Source organism: Nannospalax galili, unplaced genomic scaffold (assembly GCF_000622305.1).
Source record: "Nannospalax galili isolate Female #2095 unplaced genomic scaffold, S.galili_v1.0 scaffold127, whole genome shotgun sequence".
Lineage (NCBI taxonomy): Eukaryota > Metazoa > Chordata > Mammalia > Rodentia > Spalacidae > Nannospalax > Nannospalax galili.
The window spans coordinates 8,458,974-8,464,973 of record NW_008360326.1 but is presented as its reverse complement, the minus strand read 5'-3'; the positions used below and the strand labels follow the sequence as shown (position 1 = coordinate 8,464,973).

General features: G+C 42.2%; 1 pseudogene; it reads right to left on the bottom strand.

The window, feature by feature from the left end:
• Positions 1-900: 900 nt before the first annotated feature.
• LOC103727820 overlaps positions 901-6,000 on the bottom strand; it is a 46,897-nt pseudogene continuing 41,797 nt past the window's right edge.

Here is a 6,000-nt window from a genome sequence, read left to right as displayed (position 1 = left end):
CACTTTCGTTGGCAACATCCAAAGCATTTTTTAATTCTGATAATTTTTAAAATTTAAATATTTTTATTGAATGTTTTGAGAATTTTATGCAATGTATTTTGGTCACATTCACCCCTCCTATCTGTTCCTTCCCTTATTACCCTCACCTGATTTCATGTCCTTTATTATTAAAGGCCTGTGGAGCCTAATTTGTGTCCCCAAATGCCCTTTGGTAGGGGTACATCCCCTGGAACCTGGTCAGCGTACCCAGTGTCACACCCTTAAAGAAAACCAATTTTCTCTTTCTTAGAAGCTACCTGCCAAGAGTTCCTCGGCTAGGTTTGGGGTTTCTAACCTGCCTCCCCTCCTCTATGCTAGGAATTTGTCTGACTTGAGCTATGTAGGTCTTGTGCATACTGTCACAATTAATGTGAATTCATATGAGTAACTACCCAGCTGTCTGGAAAACTCAATTTCCCTGTCGTTAACCACCTTTGTTGACCACCTCTGGCTCTTACAACCACTCTGTCCCCTCTACTGCAATAATCCCTGAGCCCTGGGAGGCAAGGGTTTGATGTAGACATCCCATTCAGGGTCAAGTACTCTGTAGTCTATTACTCTTCATGATGACCAGTTATGGGTTTCTGTGTTAATCACCATCTGTTGCATGAGACAGCTTCTCTGGTGAGAGTTGAGAGATGCCTTAATTATACTTTTCTAATACCGGTTTTCCCAAATTCTCACCAAATCCATGCAGGGTCGTTCCTCTGGAGTTGTGCAGTGGGCAGGAGGGTCTAAGGAGCAAGCTCTGGAGGTGAGACATTACATTCCCTAGACTTCGGTTGCCTTTCTCTGAGTACAACTTTCTTTTTGTTAAATGATGAAAGAATGTGTATTAAGAATTAGCCTGTTGGATTCAGTTTAGATGATCCCACTTTTGTTGGCAACATCCGAAGCATTGTAATCAGGAGCCAGCTGAACATAGGTCTTCTTTCCGTCAGTTCTGATCAGGGTTTTGACTTCGTCCTCATCAATGTCACAGAGCATCTTCACAGCCTGTTTGATCTGGTGCTTGTTGGCCTTGACATCCACAAGGAACACAAGTGTGTTGTCTCCTGTCTTCTGCACGGCCGACTCAGTGATTAGGGGAAACTGGATGATGGCAGAGTGCTCAAACTTGTCTCTCCTGGGGATGCTCTTGAGAGGGTATTTGGGCTGGCTCTGGAGCTGCAGGGTCCTGGGTCGCCCGAAGGTGGGTGACGTGAAGATCTTATTTCAGTGGCTGTGGATGCCTTTCAACACTGCCTCTTGCCTTCAAGGCCTTTGCTTTGGCTTTGGCCTTGGGAGGGGGAAGAGCTTCCTTTTTCCCTTTTCGGCACCATATTCCCGAGTGCAACTTTTAAGCTCTGAAAAAACTATGATTCTAAATTTTATTTATTTATTTATTTATTTATTTATTTATTTATTTTTGTCTTTTTGAAATAGGGTCTCCCTATAGCCCCACCTAGCCTGGAACTTGCTATGTAGACCAGTCTGGCCTCCAACTCACAAAGATCTGCCAGCCTCTGCCTCCTAAGTGTTGGGATTAAAGATATGCAGCACCATGCCTGGCTGATTCTACATTTTATCATGCCCAAATTATCTTCAAGTAATTATTCTTTGAAATGACTTAAAGGCCATTTAGTAATTAAGAAATTTGGTTTTTAAAATATCCTATGTTTCTATAAGTCAACACTGCATCTTTTTGAATCAGAATCCCAAAGCTCCGAATTATTATTTCACTGTTTTCCCTCTGCTCATTTTAAGTCTTATAACAACGTAGGCGCATAGTCTATGTTGAACTTTGTCTGCTTTTGGACAGCCTGTTCCCCAAGATCTCAGTGGACGTTGCCCTGGCTTCTTTTTCCCATTTCTTTCAAATTGGGGCCACATGGCCTTCTGAGTATCTCTTGGAGGAAAATGGGATTTTAATATATGAGAGTAAATTGTTGATACTGATCTGGTGCAGTGAACCTGGAGCCTGCCTTGCTGTCCCCTCTTTCAGTAGGCCAACCTCACTGAATTACCTCTAAGAGGGAAGACCCTGTGTCTGGTATGTCAGTCTCCTGGCCCTAAACATTTGTTACTTCCCCTTGTCCTCAGTGTGCATGTGCAAATGTGTGTGTGTGTGTGTGTGTGTGTGTGTGTGTGTGAGAGAGAGAGAGAGAGAGAGAGAGAGAGAGAGAGAGAGAGAGAGAGAAACTGGCACCAAAGTCTCTGCTCCCGATGATCTTCCTGTACATCAAAGTTAAATATCTGAGTGGGTGACCTAATGATCGGTTATGCCATCTTACAGGAACACCCAGAAATTCTGTGATTTCTTTGGTGGTGTTTATCATTCTTTTGCCAATTTTGTGTTTCTGTCACGAGTTCTTTTTCTATTCTGTTTCACTGAGGTTTTCTCAAAGTTAGCATGCCACCAATGTTGGTGACATTTGATAACGCAGAGATGTAAAATCTCTTGTGATGATCTCGAGCTTGTTTGAAGGTGGTAGGATGGGAACCTTTTTTCTGATGCTTCATGATTCCATGATGTGAGAGGTTATGGCAAGAGGAAGCCTCCCATCAATGTTGCTTTTCACTCTATTCCTGAGAATGAGGCGGTGAGGAGGGGATGTGACAGGTTAGTTTGAGAGAAAGAACATGATGTGATCACTCTCCCATCCTCCTCCTCTCTCTTCCTCTCATTCTTTTTCACCTGTTCCTCCTCTCTCTCTGTTTATCTTTCTGTCTCTTCTACCATCTCCCTCTCTCTGCCTCTCCCTCCTCCTCTCCCTTTTCCTTCCCCTCCCCCTCTGTCCCAGTTCCATTTCTTTGCAGAGACCATGCTTTCTGACTCCTGCTGGTCAGGCTTCTCATTTTCCTAACTGCAGTGACCAGACAAATGGAAGAGCCTTGTAAATTCCAAGGTGAAATGGTGACACATTCTATCACAAGATCATAATTTTAACGTGATAGACTCCAGCCTGCCTTAGGCTTTTTCCCTTTTCTACTTCATGTGTAGTAAAGTTAATACTTTGATTCAGAGTGTCGGAGTCCCTATATCTTTTTTTTTCAGTTTTAGAAAGACACATTAAGGTCTCACTCCTTGATGCTGACTTTAAGTTTGAAGACCTATAGTGCTTTCTGCTCCTAATTTTCCAGTTTTGGACTGTTTGGTGAGATTGAAAGAAACTTCAAGGAACCCTTTACAAATAGAAACTGGATCTGCCTTTCAGAACTAATTTAGGCAAATACCAAGGACACTAGGAAGTTTACTTAGCAACACAACAATCATCAGGATGGAATGATTTAATCATCTCTCCTGAAAATGGAAATTCCAATAACAATGCAATCTCCACATTCAGAAATCTCTAAGTTCATAAACATACATCCTCCTGGGGTGTAGGTTTCCAGCCATGGTTTCTGTGCCTTACCCACCTGTGCAGTGTAGGGATTAGCTAGAAGGCTTCAAATTGCACGCCATACCACATGCATGCCATGTGGGAAATGCAGCATATAGAAAACAAAATTTCTAGCTTTCAAAACAAACATGAAAAGATATTATGCAGGGTTCTGGAGGAGTGAGAGACCAGGACAGACATTAAAGCTGAGTGCGGAGGGAACTGATGCTGGGCTGATGGTGGGGATAGCTGTGGGAGTGCCTGTGGGCACTGGCTGGTTGAACAGAGCATTGTCATAATCTGTGATGATCAACAGTATGTGCTCGGTTTTGGATATTTCTTGTAGCAGTGAAAATCTCCACAAAACAGTTTAATTTCCTAGTATTATAATTGTTTGTCTTGACCCACTTATGGGAAATGTGCCAGCTAGTCAATGTCTGGAAAGAGACCTTTCCTGTGAAAGCTTAAGGCGTTCTGAGAAAGTCAAACTCTTCTTAAGCAGAATCCATTTAAGAAATAGGTACAAGATGGTTGGGAATTTCACGGGTTCCCAAGTGCTTTTGTAGTTCTTATAATTAGGAAGATCTGGAAGAATGGAAAGAGTTTCTAAAAGCTTTGCATTTTCTCAAATATTTTACATGACTCTACAGAAGGAATGTTTTCTTTTCCCTTGTAATCCTGGCAACCCTTTTCAGTCCTTGGAAAACAGAGGAGAAGCTAAAAGCTCTGGGGAAAGAGGCTGGCTTCTCTGGTAGGTGATGGAGGGCTTCATCCAGGACATTTCTGATAGCAGTTTTGCCATTTCAATACCTTTTCTGTCAGAGACCGAGTTTGTGTCCCTCTGTCTGGCACCTCTCTGCCTGATGGCCAGAAGCCTTTCCTGTGCACCTGTGGGATTGCTCAAGGAGGAAATTCACAGTTGTTTTTGGACTTCTCCGAGAATTCACAACAGCCTGATTTTAAAATGTGGACGCTGGAGCCTTGCCTGATTGAGAATGCTTTTGAGGTATTATGATGTACTTACCAGGGACCACATTTCAGTGCATAAATAAATAAAAAGTTCAAAATTGAGTTGGGCATAGGTAGAAATAAAGTATTTGAAAAATGGCACACGCACACACACACACACACACACACGGTAATAAGATGTATGGGAAACTATGTCTTCAGCTTTCTTCTCTTATAAATTCCGAGAAGTTTATTAGGTTTAGGAGAAAAGTAGAGGTAATGAATTTATACTGACATTTCTCTAGCAGGTTTCTTTAGAGTCAACTCAAGAGTCATGTAAGTTTGATAAACAGTCCTGTGCACATAGGAAGCTGTGTTCTTCCTGGAAGGAAGGTTGAATGTTTGGGAGAGCTATACGTGCCAAGGAGGAGGAAAGTAGTACCTTCCTAAAGAAAGATTTGTTAAATTAATCGGGGTACAGAGGGCACAGGCGATTGAGGCTCCCCAATGCCTACTTCACCTCTCTCCTATCATATGGTTACATCTGGTCAAAGGGGTATTCATCTGCAGCAATAGCTTCCTAGGTAGACTTGGACAGGCCAGACCCCACAGGAATTGTGCCCGACTTGCTGTGATGGTGAGGCTTCACAGGTGAATGTGTGGTGGTAGAGGAAAACACAGGTCTTTTGCCTAATAGCTGCCAAGTAAGAAGCTCTCTCTCTCTTCCAAATGATGCATTGTATAGATGTGAGGTCTGAAATTGCTAAAGCCATTTGGTTACCATGAAAAAGGTTTCTATCTTGGCCACCAAGAACTAAGTCAACTAAACCTTATCATTTTTCTGATGACCGAGATTAGTTCAGAAATGGACGCCTGATTAGAGTTGGTTCATTAAGGAGAAGCCATGACTCTTTGTTCAGTCTGACTCTGGAGGACATAAGTTTTACCTCTTTGGGTGATATTAAGAACAGAGGCTGAGCCAGGTGGGGTGGTGTATGCCTGTAATCCTAGCAAGTAGGAGACTGAGGCAGGAGGACTATGCGTTCAAAGCTAGCCTGGGCTAAATACTGAGACTCCATCTCAAAAACTGAAATGAAACAAAACAAAACTGTGACAAAACTGAGGCTGGATGTGTAGTAGCCATTTGCTCTAATGAAAGAAGGTGACCTGGATAGAGTCAGCATGCCTAGGAGGCAGAATTTGAACAACTGCTAAAAAACAGGGCTGAAATATTGATCAAACCTCTCCTGAAGTTTTCCTCTTTCCTCAATTTTGAGTTTTGTGAGCCAGAATTTTCTTTTGCAAACAAATGAAACAGTCATGTTGGAAATAGAAGCTGACTGAGATGAACTCAGATCAACAGGACTGCTTAGAGAAGTGCCAGTGTGCTGTACTGTTGGATTCCATCCTACAGACAAAAATGCACATTGAGTTTTAAGAAGTGTCCTAAAAGGAACATTGATGTGTAAAGGACAGAGAACAATAAAACATACAAATTTAAATCTACACCTTCACTATGTAGGTCAAACGTCACAGTCACTTAGTTTCAACTGACTTACTGGAGAGAACAAAAGTGCATAATAAGAATCAGACGTACTACGTGTTGCATAGAACTAATTGGATTCAACAAAATCTTGGAGATGTTTCTGCT